Source organism: Pristiophorus japonicus, chromosome 19 (genome assembly GCF_044704955.1).
Source record: "Pristiophorus japonicus isolate sPriJap1 chromosome 19, sPriJap1.hap1, whole genome shotgun sequence".
Classification (NCBI taxonomy): domain Eukaryota; kingdom Metazoa; phylum Chordata; class Chondrichthyes; family Pristiophoridae; genus Pristiophorus; species Pristiophorus japonicus.
In genome coordinates, this window is record NC_091995.1 from 25,495,614 (window position 1) to 25,516,624 (window position 21,011).

Here is a 21,011-nt window from a genome sequence, read left to right on the forward strand (position 1 = left end):
TTGGTTTAACGTCTCATCCGAAAGCTGGCACTTCTGACAGTGCAGCACTCCCTCAGCACTGCACTGGAGTGTCAGCCTAAATTTTCATGCTCAAGTCTCGAGTGGGACTTGAACACACACCTATCTGACTCTGAGGTGAGGGTGCTACCCACTGAGCCTAGTGCAATGAAGGGTTTCTAGCCACAATATTGAATTTTTTTTTTCGGATACTTCTAGACATGCTGTGTCGGGGTGTCAAACATGCGGTAAGTGGGTCGGATCCTGCCGATCGATTTCCCGAGAGGCCGGATTGCCTATCGGGACATCTTCCCGACTGCTTCCACCAAATCTTGACAGGTGAATCCGGTGCACTGGACATTCTAAAACTGGTCTTTCCCGGGTTGCCCACACTCACACCCAGCACCGCTCACTCCCTGCTTCTCGCCAGGTGCTGCTGAGTTTGGTACACACTGACTGCATCTCTGTTGCTGAAACTCTGAGGCTGAACCAGACTGTTCTCAACCTTGGTGCCATATTTAATCCCGAGATAAGCTTCTGACCATACATCCACGCCATCACTGAGACTGTCTACTTCTGTCGAAATCTCGACTCTCGATAAACGACTCAGACACCTTCAGCTCCGGCAGAAGTTTCTTTAATTTACTTGCAACAAGGGGGAAGGTCTCACCCAGTCAAAGGCTAGATGGAGACCCCCCCCCCCCCCCAAAATGGTACAATTTCACGAGATATTTATATAGTAAAACCCAAGTTACAGCCTCTCCCTGTGTATTGGCTCTGTCTCGCTGTCAGTGAATCCAGACAAAGAGTTAATTACTACATCCTTGTCCTGACATGGTTTCCAGATATTTCCTTTTGTCAGGGTCATTAGTTGGCCAGCCGGCCATTACTCGATGAGAGTGTGGTAATGAGCTATTACCTGCATTGCATTGTGTCAGGATTGTCCAGTTTCCTGGTCAGTTATCTTTCTGCATCAAATGGATGAGGTCTCTACAAGAGATAATGGCTGGTGGTTTGAGTACTTCGAAAAGGGTGGGGTGGAGTGGAACTGGTGTTGTCTAGACAATAGGAGAGCATCATGGGGGGGTACTTGTCTCAGCAGGACTTGTCTCCCAGCTGTCTTGTGGCTATCAGCCATTTTAAGCCAGGTTTAGCTGTTTATGCAAACCGACTGCTTGTTGCAGAAATCCCTGGAAGGACCAGGACTCCATTTTGTTATATATTAAAAAGGGCACAAAAATACAATGTGGTACAGCTTAGATAAAAATACATTTCCACATTCCCCCATTTTGATCTTCACAAGGACAACTTAATCCATTGTACGATCTTGTACAGCCTTTCTATTTCCATTTCCACACAAGAGCTTTCAGTAGTTGTTGCTACCATAACTCTAGCCGTGGTCTCGGGAGGTAACATGGTTTTTCCCAGCCTGGCACAGCAACACTTAACTAAGACAAGTAATAGATATAGGGCGAAGACTATCAGCAGGAATAGGATCAAACCCTGTGCCACAGATCTCCCTAGGGATCCCAACCATCCCGATGCCCAACCCCACAAGGTGATACCGTCCTGGCCAACTGTCTGTTTATACTCTATTACCTTTTTCCTAATGTATTCAGCTAGACTGCCGATTTCTTCTGATTTATCCGGGATATACGTACAGCATTCTCCACCTATTAATGCGCATGTCCCTCCTTCCTTGGCTAGGAGATAATCTAGGGCCATACAGTTTTGGAGAGCCACTGTTCGAATGGCTACCATTTCATCATTCACCTCTTCGAAGGCTTGGGAAGTTGCGTTGGCTACTGATTCGACGAAGTTAGCCAGTTCCCGTAACTGCCATTCGGTTGATGCTATTCCATAGGGTGGCACCATTACCTTGAATATTCCATTTAGCCATGTTAAATCTATGACTTCCATAGGCATCCCTTAGAGTCTTTATTGATCTGATAAAGGGTAACACATATCCTAAGTAACAGGACCTTGTCCAGTTGGCTGGTAACCATGGCTTTATGGCCACAAATAAAGTAGGTGCAATTATCGGACGTCAGCTCCTGGTCCTTTCGCGCCATCCATACTCGAGTGGTCTCACCTTCCCATCCTTCACCTGCGGCTTTGTTATGGACCATTGTCCAGCCAACAGTTGCTATCTTTCTCCCATCAGTGGGATTAGTTGTGGCTTGCCATTTAGTCATTTGGGAACACTTGCTGCGTCCCTTTTCTGGTCCTTTAGTCTCATTACTCACTCGGCATATTATACCCTCAGGATTTCCTATTCTGGCAGTAATGCTTAGGAAGGGTGGCTGATGGTTATTATTATAATTTGGCTGGTACCATCCCTGGAAGGTTGTAAGTTTATACCCCGCTGACCTCCATTCTGTTTGCCCCTTTGTTTCTGACACCTTAGTTAGGTTTGTCCTATTTTGCACTATCAACCATTCTACCATTTCTGATTCGTTAAAGGGGACAGATCTTAGGGGAATACCCCCTTTGGAGTGGACAGGTACATGGGAACATATCCAACAACTCGACAAGTTTCTTTCTTGAGCATACTTACGACTCAGTGCCATAAATACGTTTACTTGCAGTTCCCTTCGGTGGCGTGTCTGTACCCTGGTATAATCAATAATGCAAAGTAAAACCCTGTCAAGCCCAGCACCAACAGTCCCCATAGTCCATACAGTTCCTTATTCAGTCTTCCTTTTTCTGTTCCTATGGTTCCTTCTTCCCTTCCTCCTGGTCGGGTGCCCTTTTGCAATGGGACGCATGGATCCATGTTGTTCTTTCCTTTACCTTGATTGCAGTATTAGTCGCCAGCAAGACCTGGTATGGTCCTTCAAATCTTGGCTGTAGACTGCTTTTTCTTTTAAAGATTTTGATGTAAACGAATTCCCCGGGCTCCAGGCTTGACTTGAGCTTCCTTTGCCTGTGAATGAAAGCTGGAAATACATTTGGTTAGTGCAATACAATAATTCAACATATTTTCCTTCATTTTGTGGATGTCTATTTGTTTTGCAGTAAATGGTGCTGTAAAAGGTATCGTTGGGGACGTCCCATAACTATCTCATGCCTATTGTTCTGTTGGTTGCAGATCGCATTACCATCAAAGCTAAGGGCAGCAGTTCTGTCCATTTCAGTCCAGTGTCATTGCATAATTTTGCCAGCTTATTTTTAAGCATTCCATTATATCTTTCAACAAGTCCAGCTGATTGTGGATGATAACTGCAATGAAAACGTTGATTAATCTGTAAAGCTTTACATATTTCTCTTATAACAGTTCCTGTAAAATGTGACCCGTTATCACTAGAAAGCTTAGCAGGGATTCCGAAGCGCGGTACGATTTCTTTTAACAAACATTTAGCAACAGTAGTAGCATCGGCCTTTTTACATGGAAAGGCTTCAATCCATCTAGAGAACACATCTACAATAACTAATACATACTTGAATCCCATACACATAGGTAATTCAATAAAAATCCATTTGTAAATGTACAAAAGGCCCCACTGGATTTGGGTGGGAGGCAGATTCTCCTTTTTCCGTCTTACCTGGATTCATTGTCTGACAGGTAACACAATTTTCACAGAATTGTTTTGCAATTGTCGAAATACCTGGTGCATACCAAGTTGCCAAAATATAATCTGCCACCCCCCTTTGCTCGCACGTGTGAATGTATGAACACATCGGGCAATCCATGGAAGTAAGGGTCTGGGCGCCACCACGCGGCCATCGTGGTGAACCCATATTCCTTCTGGATTTTTATAACATTGATCCTTTGTCCAGGTCACCACCACCTCCGTACTGGCCTGTGTCTGAAAGGCCAGCACGTCATTAATAGTGGGTGGTGGGTCTGAGCAATTATTTTTCCTCAATGGAAACAATGACACCTGCATCCCCCCTTTTGACAGAGCTGCTGACTTAGCTGCATTATCAGCTCTGGCGTTCTCAAGTGCCACCTCATTCGACTGGCCTGTATGTGCTTGGCATTTGATAATGGCAAGTTTCAAGGGGCATTGAATGGGTCGCAGGAGATTTTCCACTAGTTCTGCATTTTTGATAGTGGTTCCTGAAGAAGTCAGGTACCCGCGAATCTTCTAAATTTGTCCATAGTCATGTGATATCCCAAAAGCATACCTGGAGTCGGTGTAGATATTAACTGTTTGTCCTTTAGTCAGAATACAGGCTCGAGTTAACGCAAACAATTCGGCTTGTTGGGCTGAAAAGGAGTCTGGAAGAGAGGCTGTTTTGACAACATTAAACTGGGTTACAATTGCATAAGCCGCTCTAGGTTGGCCCCTATCATTTCGTAAGGCTGATCCGTCAACATAGTACACTAGATCAGGGTTACACATTGGTACATCTGTTAAATTGATATGTGGTTTAGTCACTAATTCGGTTACCATTTCACATGAATGGGATTCGCCGTCTTCTTCCGTGGGGAGTAGAGTGGCTGGATTTAAGTTAGTACATCTTTTAATAAGATTAGGATTTGATAACAGTTCGACTTCATACTTAGTGGTTCTTGCAGAAATTAGGTGTGGGGTGGCACATTTAGTAAGTAAAATCTCGACAGTGTGTGGGATATATAAAATGGTCTGATGATTTAGAGTTGTTGTCTGAGCCTGTTGTACAGTGTAATAAGCTGCTGCCAACGAAGGAAGACGTCCTGGTAGTCCGCGTGCCACTGGGTCTAGTTGGGTACTGAAATACACTACCGGTCGCTGCCTGTCCCCATGTAACTGAGTCAAAACAGAGTGTGCAAAACCCGACTCGTGATGAACAAGTAAGTTGAATGTCTTAGTGTAATCTGGTAATCCCAAGGCTGGTGCTGAAGTGAGGGACTGCTTAAGACTCTGGAACGCATTCCGGGATACTTCATTCCAAATCCTCCTTTAAGCATTGTGAGAATATAGTAGATTCATTCACAGCTCGTAGGTCTTGGACAAATCTCCATTTGTCACTATTGGGCTTCTGAGCCGGAAGAATCGGTGTGTTACACGGACTTCTCATTTATGCTTATAGTGATTCACAGATCACAGAATGTAAAGTATTTGTTTTATAATTTTATTAAAAGGCTTCCAAACCCAAGATTTTTCCAATACACCCAAAATGTTGATCAAGGAGATCACCTGAAATATCTCAAAATCACAATTCAAACATTGTACTGCCACTCTTTATCTAAAAAAAACAAATCCTCTTACTGAGCTAGAAGCTTTCGCGTCAAGATTTTACACCAAGGACAATGGGAGCGTACTCCCCCAGCCTGCAGCCTCGAGAGACCCACAAAGGCTTTTTTTTTTATAAAGGGCATTACAACTTCCCTTCTCCGTTCTTTATCTTACTCCTAGACTAAATTTATGTCTTTCAACCCAATGTAATCAATGATTGCTTGTCTTCTTTCGACAAGTAAGTGAGCGTGTCAAATAAATTCTCTCTTTTTTTAACCGGGACCATGTCTCAACAAACCTATCCTTTGTGCATTTCCTAGCTCCGTAACTTCTCATCCGAATAAATCCACACCTGCGTTTCTAACTTAAAATGTCTTAAACTTCCCACATACAGGACAACACTATGAAGGGTTTAAAAAAAAAACCTTCACTCTGTTTGAAAAAGTGGGTGGAGCTAAAACAAACAGGCAGTTCCACAACCTTTCCAAACAGGCTTTCAGATACATGAAAAATTCAAAGACAGACATTCACAAAAGTCTCTCTTCATTCAATACAGCTTATTGTTTGGATCCATAAGTCACTATCTGGTTCCTTTTTGATTTAATTCCTGTTAATTTTATGTGGGCTCGAAGAATCAGAACCCAGGCCTTTTCTAGCACTTTCCTTTTTTTTTTCCTTTACCTCTTCTACCTGGGTCTCTGTTTATAAGACACTCCTCTAGACATGTTGTTCTCTCTAAATTAAATGAACCATTGGGTGGAAATGGCCTGTTTTCACCCTTAGTCCACCTTACCCATTTTATTTGGTGGTCAATTAAAGACTGACCACAATTCTGGAGCATGACATAGGCTGGTGTGCCTTTTGTGGTGTTTTAACTTGCTCCAGCACCCTTTCTGGATGATTAACATTTTCCACAGTTTCTGATCTCGCAACCCTTTTGGCCAACGAGTTCTCTATGCCCACATCTCCTGGCCGTTACGTGGCCTGAAAAGGCTCTTAATTCGGGCTCAGTCTGGGTGTGTGAGAGATGTTGGCACGAACCAACCGTAGTTGATCAATCAGTTACTGTTTCTTTTCTCAATCAATCCTTGTTTTTCCGAATCACAATTTTCCCGAGTGACTCTTCCCGTTTCTCTAATTGCAATGTCGCTCAAAGGTATTGAACACAACAGTATAACAATACAACTAGGACAAACAACATTCACACGAGTATACAAATCATGACCTTAAACTCTATCTAAACAAATAATCAATTCTCAGTCTGCGTTGTATGCCACTACAGACCGAGTCCTTAACTTATCCTAATAAAACTTATGGTCCCATTACCTTAACTCTTATCACATAAGAACCTTCAATCGACTAGCGCTCTTTTTACCTTTTCCTACTGAAACCTTCCCCGGGCTGTTTCAAGATATTTCCAGAACCAGATCTCTTCTGCCTGCGAGCTGAGAAAGAAATGATCACAAAAAATAACTTTTGCTTTTAAATGTCGAATCTCGTAGATTGCAGTACCTCCCCTGTGGACAACAGATTACATATGCGATTCAACAGTGAAGAAACCTCTTAAAGGCTCACCTTCTTTTGGCCACTGAAGCCTTTCACTGGAGAGGCACTATGCCTGTATCCGTTTTACTCACAGGGCAGAAAGTATGCTTCTCGGTGGAACCTCCAAGAAGTAACTGTCGAAATCTCGACCTCCGATAAACGACTCCGACAGCTTCAGCTCCGGCAGAAGTTTCTTTAATTTACTTGCAGCAAGGGGGAAGGTCTCACCCAGTCAAAGGCTAGATGGAGACACCCCCCCCCCCCCGAAATGGTACAATTTCACGAGATATTTATACAGTAAAACCCAAGTTACAGCCTCTCCCTGTGTATTGGGTCTGTCTCGCAGTCGGTGAATACAGATAAAGAGTTAATTACTACATCCTTGTCCTGTCAGGGTCATTAGTTGGCCAGCCGGCCATCATTCGATGAGAGTGTGGTAATGAGCTATTACCTGCATTGCATTGTGTCAGGATTGTCCAGTTTCCTGGTCAGTTATCTTTTTGCATCAAATGGATGAGGTCTCTACAAGAGATAATGGCTGGTGGTTTGAGTACTTCGAAAAGGGTGGAGTGGAACTGGTGTCGTATAGACAATAGGAGAGCACCATTGTGGGGGGGTGGGGGGTACTTGTCTCAGCAGGACTTGCCTCCCAGCTGTCTGGTGGCTATCAGCCATTTCAAGCCAGGTTTAGCTGTTTATGCAAACCGACTGCTTGTTGCAGAAATTCCTGGAAGGACCAGGACTCCATTGTGTTTTATATTAAAAAGGGCACAAAAATACAGTGAGGTACAGCTTAGATAAAAATACATTTCCACACTTCCACCCCCATATCATTGCACCACTCCACCCCTGCCTCAGCTTATCTGTTGCTGAGACCCTCACCCATGTCTTTCTTGCCTTCAGACTTGACTATTCGACGCTCTCTTGGCCGGCCTCGTCTTCCACCCTCCATAAACTTGAGCTCATCCAAAACTCTACTGCCTATATCCTAACTCGCACCAAGTCCCGCTCACCCATTACCCCTGTGCTCACTGACCTATTATTGGCTCCCGGGTGAGCAATGCCTCATTTAAAAACTCTTATCTTTGTTTTCAAATCCCTCAATGGTCTCGCTCCTCCTCGTCTCTATAACCTCCTCCAGCCCTACAGTCCTCCGAGATATCTGCACTCCTCCAATGAATGCCTCTTGCGTATCTCTGATTTTAGTCACTCTACCATTGGCGGGCGAACTTCAACTGCCAAGGCCCCAGATCTGGAATTCCCTCCCTAAACCTCGCTGCCTCTAAGTCTCCTCCTTTTAATCCGCTCCTTAAAACCTACCTCTTTGACAAAGCTTTTGGACATCTCTAATATCTCATTATGTGGCTCGGTATCAAATTTTGTTAACACTCCTGTGAAGTGCCTTGGAACGTTTTACTACGTTAAAAGCGGTTATAAACACAAGCTGTTCTTGTTTAATCAGCTTGCACGCCTTCAGCCCCTCCCACTCGCGCTCTCCACTCCTCCAATCAAAGCTTCATCTTTTACCCCCGCTCTCAAGCCGCTCGTGCATTTACCTTTGTGGATTGATGCTCACTTCGTACCTCCCCATACTGCTCGCGCTCTCCACACCTTCAATCACAGCCTCTTTTTTTCCCGTTGGGGCGTTTTCTGTCCTTCAGTCACCTTCAGTCTCTCTACAGCAGGGCGCCGCGCTCCTGTGCTTTACAGTTAAACCGTGTAAAGTTAGGTATACCTGATAAAAGATGGAGCATGGAAATGGAAAAGCAGAGGGAGTTCGACGGGGAGATGTTTCGCTTAGCCCCCGTTAAAAGTAGCAAAAGAGGAAGAGGGTTTAACCTAATGTGGCAGGGGAATGGGAATCTATGCAGGGAGACAGAGGGAAGTAAAATGGGGGCAGAAGCAAAAGGTAGAAAGAAGATGAGGAAAAGTGGAGGGCAGAGAAATCAAAAGCAAAAATCAAAAAGGGCCACATTACAACATAATTCGAAAAGGACAAAGAGTGTTAAAAAAACAAGCCTGAAAGCTCTGTGTCTCAATGCGAGGAGCATTCGTAATAAGGTGGATGAATTAACTGCGCAGATAGCTGTTAATGGATATGATATAATTGGGATTACGGAGACATAGAAACATAGAAAATAGGTGCAGGAGTCGGCCATTCGACTCTTCGCGCCTGCACCACCATTCAATAAGATCATGGCTGATCATTCACCTCAGTACTCCATTCCAGCTTTTGTTCCACATCCCTTGATCTCTTTAGCCGTAAGGGCCATATCTAACCCCCTCTTGAATATATCCAATGAACTGGCATCAACAACTCTGCGGTAGGACATTCCACAGGTTAACAACTCTGAGTGAAGAAGTTTCTCCTCATCTCAGTCCTAAATGGCTTTACCCCTTATCCTTGGACTGTGTCCCCTGATTCTGGACTTCCCCAACATCGGGAACATTCTTCCTGCATCTAACCTGTCCAGTCCCATCAGAATTTTATGTTTCTATGAGATCCCCTCTCATCCTTCGATACTCCAGTGAATACAGGCCCAGACGATCCAGTCTCTCCTCATATGTCAGTCCTGCCATCCCAGGAATCAGTCTGGTGAACCTTCGATGCACTCCCTCAATAGCAAAAACATCCTTCCTCAGATTAGAAGACCAAAACTGAACACAATATTCCAGGTGTGCCAAAGCCCTGTACACCTGCAGTAAGACCTTCCTGCTCCTATACTCAAATCCGCTAGCTATGAAGGTCAACATACCATTTGCCTTCTTCACTGCCTGCTGTAAATGCATGGCTACTTTCAATGACCGATGTACCATGACACCCAGGTCTTGTTGCACATCCCCTCTTCCTAAACTGCCGCAATTCAGATAATCTGCCTTCGTGTTTTTGCCACCAAAATGGATAACCTCACATTTATCCGCATTATACTGCATTTCCCACTCACCTAACGTCCAAGTCACCCTGCAGCCTCTTGGCGTTCTCCTCACAGCTCACACTGCCACCCAGCTAAGTGCCATCTGCAAACTTGGAGATATTACACTCAATTTCTTCATCTAAATCATTGATGTATATTGTAAATAACTTGGGTCCCTGCACTGAGCCCCACTAGTCACTGCCTGCCATTCTGAAAAGGACCCATTTATCCCGACTCTCTGCTTCCTGTCTGCCAACCAGTTCTCTATCCACGTCGGTACATTACCCCCAATACCATGTGCTTTAATTTTGCACACCAATCTCTTGTGTGGGACCTTGTCAAAAGCCTTTTGAGACATGGCTCCAGAGTGACCATGGCTGGGAACTCAACATCCAGAGGTATTGAATATTCAGGAAGGATAGACAGAAAGGAAAAGGAGGTGGGGTAGCGTTGCTTGTTAAAGAGGAGATTAATGCAATAGTAAGGAAGGACATTGACTTGGATGATGTGGAATCTGTATGGGAGAGCTGTGGAACACTAAAGGGCAGAAAACGCTAGTGGTAGTTGTGTACAGATCACCAAACAGTAGTAATGAGTTGGGGATGGCATCAAACAGGAAATTAGGGATGCGTGCAATAAGGGTACAGCAGTTATCATGGTTGACTTTAATCTACATATAGATTGGGCTAACCAAACTGGTAGCAATACGGTCGAGGAAGATTTCCTGGAGTGTATAAGGGATGGTTTTCTAGACCAATATGTCGAGGAACCAACCAGAGAGCTGGCCATCCTAGACTGGGTGTTGTGTAATGAGAGCGGATTAATTAACAACCTTGTTGCGCGAGGCTTCTTGGGGAAGAGTGACCATAATATGGCAGAATTCTTCATTAAGATGGAGAGTGACACAGTTAATTCAGAGACTAGGGTCCTGAACTTAAAGAAAGGTAACTTCGATGGTATGAGACGTGAATTGGCTAGATATACTGGCGAATGATACTTAAAGGTTTGACAGTGGATAGGCAATGGCAGACATTTAAGGATCACATGGATGAACTTCAATTGTACATCCCTGTCTGGCGTAAAAATAAAACTGGGTAGGTGGCTCAACCGTGGCTAATAAGGGAAATTAGATATAGTGTTAAATCTAAAGAAGAGACATATAAATTCGCCAGAAAAAGCAGCAAACCTGAGGACTGGGAGAAATTTAGAATTCATTAGAGGAGGACAAAGGGTTTAATTAGGAAGGGGAAAATAGAGTATGAGAGTAAGCTTGCAGGGAACATAAAAACTGACTGCAAAAGCTTCTATAGATATGTGAAGAGAATAAGATTAGTGAAACAAATGTAAGTCTCTTGCAGTCAGAATCAGGTGAATTTGTAATGGGGAATAAAGAAATGGCAGACCAATTGAACAAATACTTTGGTTCTGTCTTCACTAAGGAAGACACAAATAACCTTCCGGAAATACTAGGGGACCAAAGGTTTAGCGAGAAGGAGGAACTAAAGGAAACCCTTATTAGTCAGGAAATTGTGTTGGGGAAATTGATGGGATTGAAGGCCGATAAATCCCTGGGGCCTGATAGTCTGCATTCCAGAGTACTTAAGGAAGTGGCCCTAGAAATAGTGGATGCATTAGTGGTCATTTTCCAACTTTCTATTGACTCTGGATCAGTTCTTAAAGATCGGCGGGTAGCTAATGTAACCCGACTTTTTTAAAAAGGAGGGAGAGAGAAAACAATTATAGCCTGACATCGGTAGTGGGGAAAATGTTGGAATCAATTATTAAAGATTCTATAGCAGTGCATTTGGAAAGCAGTGACCGGATCGATCCAAGTCAGCATGGATTTATGAAAGGGAAATAATGCTTGACAAATCTTCTCGAATTTTTTGAGGATGCAATTGGTAGAGTGGACAAGGGAGAACCAGTGGATGTGGTGTATTTAGACTTTCAACAGGCTTTTGACAAGGTCCCACACAAGAGATTGGTGTGCAAAATTAAAGCACATGGTATTGGGGGTAATGTATTGATGTGGATGGAGAACTGATTGACAGACAGGAAGCAAAGAGTAAGAATAAACAGGTCCTTTTCAGAATGGCAGGCAGTGACCAGTGGGGTATCGCAAGGTTAAGTGCTGGGACCCCAGCTATTTACAATATACATTAATGATTTAGACGAAGGAATTGAATGTAATATCTCCCAAATTTTCAGATGACACTAAGCTGGGTGGCAGTGTGAGCTGTGAGGAGGATGCTAAGAGGCTGCAGGGTGAATTGGACAGGTTAGGTGAGTGGGCAAATGCATGGCAGATGCAGTATAATGTAGATAAATGTGAGGTTATCCACTTTGGTGGCAAAAACAGGAAGGCATAATATTATCTGAATGGTGACAGATTAGGAAAAGGGGAGGTGCAACGAGACCTGGGTATCAAGGTACATCAGTCATTGAAAGTTGGCATGCAGGTACAGCAGGTGGTGAAGAAGGCAAATGGTATGTTGGCCTTCATAAACGATAGGATTTGAGTACAGGAGCAGGGAGGTCTTAACTGCAGTTGTACAGGGCATTGATGAGGCCACACCTTGAATATTGTGTACAGTTTTGGTCTCCTAATCTGAGGAAGGACATTCTTGCTATTGAGGGAGTGCAGTGAAGGTTCACCAGACTGATTCCCAGGATGACAGGACTGACATATGAAGAAAGACTGGATTGACTAGGCTTATATTCACTGGAATTTACAAGAATGAGAAGGGAATCTGATAAAAACATATAAAATTCTGACGGGATTGGATAGGTTAGATGCAGGAAGAATGTTCCCGATATTGAAGTCCAGAACCAGGGGTCACAGTCTAAGGATAAGGGGTAAGCCATTTAGGACCGAGATGAGGAGAAACTTCTTCACTCAGAGAATTGTGAACCTGTGGAATTCTCCACCGCAGAAAGTTGTTGAGGCCAGTTCGTTAGATTATATTCAAAAGGGAGTTAGGTGTGGCCCTTACGGCTAAAGGGATCAAGGGGTATGGAGAGAAAGCAGGAATGGGGTATTGAAGTGCATGATCAGCCATGATCATATTGAATGGTGGTGCAGGTTCGAAGGGCCGAATGGCCTACTCCTGCACCTATTTTCTATGTTTCTATGGACACATCAAATAGCTGAGAAAAGGATGAAGAGCTGGATGAGTGAAGCGGACTGGGATGAGGTAGTGGTTACAGCAAGATTCCTCTGAGACCAAATCCAGGGACCATTTCCACCGTGAGACCAAATCCAGGGATCATTATCAATTCCTCTCAAAACTCAATCAAATTACCCCCTTAACCTTCTACATTCTAAACCTAGTTTATGTACTCTCTCCTCTTAATGTAACCCTTGGAGCCCTGGTAACATTTTGGTGAATCTGCGCTGCACTCCTTCCAAAGCCAATAGATCCTTTCTAAGGTGTCGTGCCCAGAACTGTACACAATACTCCAGATGTAGTCTAACCAGGACTTGGTATACATGTACCAAATCATGCTCTGTTTATATTCTAACCCGCTAGATATAAAGGCTAACATTCCATTAGTCTTTGATTTTTTTTTTGTACCTGACTGCGACATTTTAGTGATTTGTGTACATGGACCCCTAAACCTCCACTAACTATTCACCATTTAAAAAATACTCTGATCTCTCTCCTCTTTGGCAGTCCCTCGGAGTCGAGGATGACTTGCTTCCACACACAAAATAAGTTCTCGGGTGACTGATGAGTCCAATGCAGGACCGCCAGTCTCTGTCACATGTGGTACAGATGGTGGTTGAGGGGACGGGTAGGTGGGGTGCTTGCGTTGTTCTGCACTCCTTCCGCTGTTTCCACTTGGCTTCCGCTTGCACCTGCCGAAAAGACTCTGTGTTCGGCGCCTTCCCAGATGCTTCTCCTCCACTTCAAGCGGTCTTGGTCCAGGGATTCCCAGGTGTCAGTGGGAATATTGCACTTCTTCAAGGAACCTTTGAGGGTGTCCTTCAAGTGTTTCCTCTGCCTACCCGGGGTTCGTTTGCCATGTCGGAGCTCTTGAGTAGAGCGCTTGTTTTTGGGAGAGTCGTATCGGGCATGCAGACGATGTGGCTATCAGATCTATCCTTTTGTTGGTATACAGTGGATGAACATGCAGTAGGCGGGTCAAATCTGGCCGACAGATTTAGCTGTATTGAAATCCATCTGACACAGTTTTGCTCACTCCCTTAATCTATCAATGTCTCTTTGAAATTTTATACTCCTGTCTACACTACTCACGAAACCACCAAACTCTGTGTCATGGGCAAACTTGGATATTGGCTCTCTGTTATCTAAGTCATTAATAAATATAGTGAATTGTTGAGGCCCCCAACACAGATCCTTATGGAGCATCATTAGTCACTTCCTTGCAATTCGAGTACATACCCAATATCCTTACTCTTTGTCTTCTGCCACCTAACCAAACTCCTAATCAGGTCAATAATTTGCCTTCAATTCCATGAACTTTAATTTTCACTAACAGTCTCTTATGTGGAAGCTTAGCGAATGTATTCTGGAAGTCAATATAGACTACATCCGTAGACATTCCACTGTTTGCTACTTTAGTTGCTGCCTCAAAAAAAAATCGATGCGGTTTGTTCGACATGAACTACCCTTAACAAATCCATGTTGGCGCTCTCTTCAGCTCAAATTACTTTTAAGTGCTCAGTCACTCTGTCCTTAATGATAGATTCCAATAACATCCCCACAACAGATGTTAGGCTAACAGGTCCGTAGTTCTCTGGTTTTTCTCTTGCCTTTCTTAATTAATGGAATTACATTTGCAATTTTCCAATCTAATCGGGCAATTCCTGAATTGAGAGAGCTTTAGAAGATAATGGCTAAAGCACGACCGCCCACATCTCAGCCCGACTGACCCCCCGCCGGCTCAAACGACCCAGCCTGACCGACCCCCCCGCCTGACCTCCGGCGGCACGACCCCTCGGCCTGCATGACCCCCCGCCGTCCTGACTGATCTGGCCTCGGCGGGGATGTTGCACTTTATCAAGGAGGCTTTGAGGGTGTCCTTGAAACGTTTCCTCTGCCCACTTGGGGCTTGCTTGCCGTGTAGGAGTTCCAAATAGAGCGCTTGCTTTTGGAGTCTCGTGTCGGGCACGCGGACGATGTGGCTCGCCCAACGGAACTGGTCGAGTATGGTCAGTGCTTTGATACTGGGGGTGTTGGCCTGATCGAGAACACTGATGTTGGTGCGTCTATCCTCCAAGAGAATTTGCAGGATCTTGCGGCGACATCATTGGTGGTATTTCTCCAGCGATTTGAGGTGTCTACTGTATATGGTCCATGTCTCTTAGCCATACAGGAGGGCGGGTATCACTACTGCCCTGTCGATCATAAGCTTGATGCCAGATTTGAGGGCCTGGTCTTCGAGCCTTCTCTTCCTCAGACGACCGAAGGCTGTGCTGGCACACTGGAGGCGGTGTTGGTCCTCGTCATCGATGTCTGCCCTTGCTGTGATAGTAGGCTCCCGAGGTATGGAAACTGGTCCACGTTGTCCAAAGTTCTGTAACTTTGTGGTCCTCATGTTTGTATTCAAGTCAGGCCTCAGCCCAGTCATTTGCTCCAAATGTTGATGCAATGGTTCAAGCTAAGAGATGTCGTGTATCCGGGAGCAACAGTAGCAGTAATTCAGATCTAAAAGTAATTAAGTACTAATATAGTTTATCTACATCTATTTCTATTTAATAGCTCCTGCTAAATGTGGCCCCCACACCAAGTGCCAGGATATCCAATCAGACATCCCATAGAAAAATGTGTTTACAAACCCCATGTCCATGTATTTCAAATATTTTTGTTTATATTTTCCCAGCATCTAGGCGCCCATGTTTAAACTTCTGATGGTAAAATCGACCTTGACAATGCTCCGTGACATTTATCTCACGCACCTGCATTGATTGATATCAATGCTGATAGGAACAGATCGCAGTGAGGATTGGGAAGCTTCACGCACAGGTGAGTGTGTTTTTTATGGTGTACATAATTGTCAGATGCTTGCACTCGCTTTTTCCATATGTTCTTCAACCTTATCGTTGAGGTGGTCACATCAGTGTTGAGCTTCATTTTGTCATATCTGATGGTGGGCTAGGGTCTGTAACCTTGCTGCTCATTGCTGGCTCCCAGTTGACAGAAGATGCAGAGTAAAGCTCCCTCTATATTGTCCCCAAAGTTACTTGAGAACTTGTGATGCTGGAATTAGATGGCAGAAATGGAAAGCGATTCCACCCCCAGCACTAACTTCCCTCACATTTTCCCATTCAGCACTCGCAGGTCAGCTGCAAGACCGCATGAGTTAGATGTAGAGCACAACACTCTTTACAGCTAACCAGTATGGTGCGAGATCCATTTTAAGCTTGAAAATTTTTCATCCCTTGTCAGCTTTTTTGTTTCACCAGGAAAGGAATCTGCCAGTCTAATCAGTCATGAGGATAGACTGTTAGAGCCAGTGAGATCAGTGTTTACGTTCAATGATTAATGTCTCTGAAACTATCAGATCATGTGTTAATCATTCGCTGTTGTTTGTAATCATTCTCGGGATGTGGGTATTGCTGGCAAGACCAGCAGTCATTATCCATCCCTAGTGGCTCTTAACTGAGCAACTTGTTCGGCCATTTCAGGGAGCAGTTAAGCATCAACTGCATCGGTGTTGAACTGGAGTCACATATAGGCCAGACCAGATAAGAAATGGCAGGCTTCCTCCCCTAAAGAGCATTAGTGAACCAGTTGGGTTTTTACAACAATCCGAAAGGTCACTTCGACTAATCCCAGCTTCTTGAAACTGAATTCATGGTGGAATTGAATTTGTGTTCTCTGAATTATTAATCCAATAACATAAGCACTACACCACCATACCCCGTACAATACTGTTACCAGCGGTAACGTCTGGTCTGTGTTTTAAGGGTTTAAAAAACAAAGTCTGGAAATCACTTGCTGCGGTATGGAATTTGACGATATTCGCTCCCTCTGTGTGCCAGGGTTATGGCAGATTGCAGAAAAGCGGAGCATTTCAGGAACATGCAATGATAGCACTGGAAAGCACCTCAGTATTTTTTTTAAATAAGTTCCAATATTCGATTTAAATTTTCTTTTGAAATAAAGGGCTCGATTTTTGGCTTTCTCCGTTTCGGGGTGAAAACTGAGGCGATGCGTGAGAATGACCGCTCAGTTAGTGTTGGCGATTAATTGCCTAACTTTCGGCACTTGGGGTATGCACCAGGGGCGCAACGCAACGGGAGGCATTGCGCTATTATTCGGGGCACAAAAGCGGGATCCTCACCAACTTTAGTGCGGGGCCAAGAGTGCTTGTTCCTGGGAGGGGGGGGGGGGGAAGAAAAATTCCAAAACCATTGTCAGCACCCTTACCTGACAAATCGCTGCAAAAATATTTTTTTTAAACTTTAACTTAACTTTTTTTCAGTTTTTCCAACTTACCGCTGCTGGCAGAGTTGGACCGCCGTGTTTTCCCTGGCGGTCTTCGGGGCGTGGCGTACGGGTCAGGTGAGTGCCGAAATGCAATCCGAGTCGTTACACCCCGACACAGCTCTCTGCAAAAACTGAGCCAAGGATCGCGACCGGGCGAAAAACAGCTGAGCGCCCGGCTTTTCGACGCGGAGGGTCAAAATGCGGCGAAAACCCAGTCGCAAACCACCCAAAAATCCAGCCGGAAGTATCAGGACGTGAAAACTGAGGGGAAGTATTTTGAGGGAACTGCATTGTTTTCAAACAGATGCGTTGTTTTCCAGGATCGAAAAGTCTCCAAATTGACTTTCTGTTTCCTCTGTCAGCTGAGGTGGATACTCGCCTCCAGCTACCTGTTTGCGATCTGATTAAACTGCATGTACTGATAGTTAATATTCCAAAACTGCCTGGAATAATCATAGCAGAGGAAGATGGAAAAGTAGTTCAGAAGACTAACCCAAGATGAAACATTTGCATTTTGATTATTCAAGAATTTTGATAAGTTATATAACCATATTGCAATGCTTAGAAACCTGCTTTATTTCAAACGTGGCCATACATATATTTGATTAGGAAAGTTAGAAGCATCAGTCTGTACAGATTACAGTCGTTTCTCATAGATTGGTAAACTACGAGTCCGCCATTTCCTGTTGATGTTTTTTTTTTAACTGCTGTGCAATAAAACATTGAATTAAATAAACTGCTCAACAGAGACTTCATGTGCCTCAGCTCAGAATTGGACCTACACCTGTGGCAGACCACTGGGTCCTCTTACTGTTCATTGGGAGCCAATCTTTACATTAGAGAAATGTTGCTCCTATTTTACATGAGTTTACGTGGTAAGTTATTGCTGCAGCAGAAGACAAATTAACTTATCTTTTTGGCTAACATCAATATGTACAAATGTAAACTAATTATGCTACAACAGCTGCAGGTTTGTAAACTGTTCAGGTGACGTCAATAACCCCCTTGAGCTTCACGTTTATACTCATAAATACCTCAGTATAACACTGCTTGTTAGCGTTAGTGTTTTCTCAGAAGAATCACTCAACACTCAGAGTCGGTTCCAATGCTGATGCGGCCTTTATTACGCTTAGCGGGGAGGAAATCACAAGACTGAGTCCAGGCTTCTCTCCACAGAACAAAGGGTTACATTCACTTTTATATGTTTCACAAAAGTTACAAACAGTTTACTACAGTTACACAGCCCATCACGGCTGGACACAAGCCAATCACAACGATTATAGATTACATATAGGTTCTTTTAACCCAATAGAATTCCCCTTATGTCTCAGGAACCATGTGTTTGTCTCTTGTCAGCTTGGGCTGATTGATATAGGTTCTCTCACTAGTTCTTTCTTCTTGGAGAAATAATTAGTTTATAACCTTGTTTACAGGAGATGGGTTCTGTTATCTCTTTCTTCCTGGGGAATTAATTGGTTTATGGCCTTGAATACGGGAGATGGGTTCTCTCCTCATTATTCTTATCCTGCATCCAAGGCATTCCTATAGTGGGCCTCACAGGGTTATTGCTCGGTCATTGAACAGTCAACAGTTCACAGCTTGACTACCTGATTTCCCATCATGCCTGGGCAGCCATTTTATGTGTGGCCACTTTAAACTTATATGCGTTTAGATATATCTAGCAGGTGCCTAATGCCTAGTATTCTGGTATATTCTAAAGGTGCCTACCTCCTACAACACTGCTTTACACTTGTGTATCACAAATCATGTGGTAGAAAAGGTCTATGCTTGCAATAATTGTGGAGTGGAAGTGCAGCTGCATTTACTGATCCTGAACAGTCTGTTAAATATTTTGTGATACCTTATGTATTTCTGCAGTTTGGCTGAGTGCTATCTATTTCAATCTGGTTGGGTGCAGTCCATTGAGCACTATTTCATGCCATATCAAAATTCTTATCCTTATGTTCAAATCCTCTCCATGGCCTCATCCCTCCCTATCTCTGTAATCTTCTCCAGCCCCACAACCCCCCCCGCGAGATGTCTGTGCTCCTCTAATTCAGCCCTCCTGAGCATCCCTGATTGTAATTGCTCAACCATTGGTGGCCGTGCCTTCAGCTACCTGGGCCCCAAGCTCTGGAACTCCCTGCCTAAACCTCCCCGCCTCGCTACACCTCTTTCCTCCTTCAAGACACTCCTTAAAACATACCTCTTTGATCAAGCTTTTGGTCACCTGTGCTAATTTCTACTTATGCGGCTCAGTGTCAAATTTTTTATCTCATAATACTCCTGTAAAGCACTTTGGGATGTTTCATTACGTTAAAGGCGCTATATAAATACAAGTTTTGTTGTAGTAATCATTGACTTCCAGTTATTGGTATGTGTTTGGATCAGTTTGGATGTGAAATCACCAGTACAATACTGTAGATGTAAACCATCCTTTAAGAAAGCTGAAACCCAATAGTCTCACATGTGGCATCCGCTGGTGTTACAGATTGGGGGCTGCCCGTTGTACAACCCTCCCTATTTTCATTTCCATTTCCTGGAAGGGGCATGCTGTCGGATTCCCTGTAGGAAATAAAATGTATACCATCAAAGCCCAATTCCCCCCCCCCTTTGAAATAAGTTCATCAATGCACAAAGATGCACTTTTTGTATTTCAGTTCCCCCACCCCTATAATACAAGGATATAGCTGCCATGTCAAGCGCATGTCCCATTGAACTCTCATCATAACTACTTACGTCATAAGGGATGCTGCTGGGTTTCAGTTTTCATGAAAAAGGAGGTAGGAAATGTGATCTCAAAACAGTAATTAAAGTCCTGAAATCTAATGAGGTAAAAAGGAATTTAACTCATTCAGTTGCCTTGGGCAGTTACATTTTTTTTTTTAAGTTGTCATCTCTCATGGAGCTGTTCATCACCTTTTGAGCTTTGTAGGTTGGCACGTATGTGTCTAGTCCCCTGCTGCATCTGACCCGAGTATTGAGGGCGTTTTACTTTGCATCACTGCGCTCCCCCACACCCCCCCACCGCTCTGAAAAACATGCTGGCTTTCACTGAAGTATCATTAAAGTCTCTGTACAGAACAAAGGCTCATTCATTACAGAACAGAATTATTACATTTAGGGATGATCACAGTAAGCTGCGGTTATCCAATAACACATGCCAACTCCCATCAATAGAGCAATGTGATATCCCGAAGTACTCGGAGCACCGATCCACCTGACTCATGGACCTTGACAGAAGACTCTGCTGTTGCAGTTCAGGCATTTTTAACATTTCCTTTCTACGGTTGTACTGGACTCCTGCTGTAGAGTGCAGAGCTGTGCCTTACGATCGATGATCGGTGTTCAATCAGGCGCTAACACCGTGCCGTCTTCAGTTGTATTTTGAGCACACTGTCCGAAATCATCCATGAATCAGAGAACCTGTAACTTAATCCTTCGTTAAAATAAGCGTCTTCTGTTGTAAGCTTATTGTGGCTGTCTGCGGCCTTCCATTTTGATCTCAAAAGGAACAGCTTCCATTTTAACCTGAGTTAATGTATCTTTTTATATTCTATACGCATACCTGTCGATCTTCTGAGACACCACACACAGTGCAGTCAAGGCCAAGACCAAATGTAATCTTTAGTTAAGAAGGGTTGGAGGGCAAGGAATAATAGGACCAGAGTTTGCAGACGTATTTCAGCCCCCATTTTCAAGCTATGCATTCTGACAGGCTTTTTCTTTTTGAATTTATTATTTTTCTGTTGTAGAGCAATAATTATAGCAGCTTGGGAAGCAGTGAAGTAGAATAGGTTAGAATATAGACCTTTCTCTGCAGTACGGACTGGCGAGCTGGGAGAAGCATCCTGGGATGCTACAGCACTGTTAATGGTGGGCTAGTGTGATTACACCATAACAAGTTGGCATGGGCAGCTTTTATAAATATG

General features: G+C 43.9%; 1 protein-coding gene across 1 annotated transcript in view; it reads left to right on the forward strand.

Moving 5' to 3' along the window:
* The window catches only part of LOC139229803 (RNA-binding protein 4B-like), a 115,410-nt gene extending 95,516 nt beyond the window's left edge, over positions 1-19,894 (forward strand). The window contains exons 3-4 of the transcript XR_011587809.1: positions 15,470-15,612; positions 17,075-19,894. The gene's annotated coding sequence lies outside the window, so the exon portion shown is untranslated. The remainder of the gene's footprint in view (positions 1-15,469; positions 15,613-17,074) is intronic.
* Positions 19,895-21,011: the final 1,117 nt, after the last annotated feature.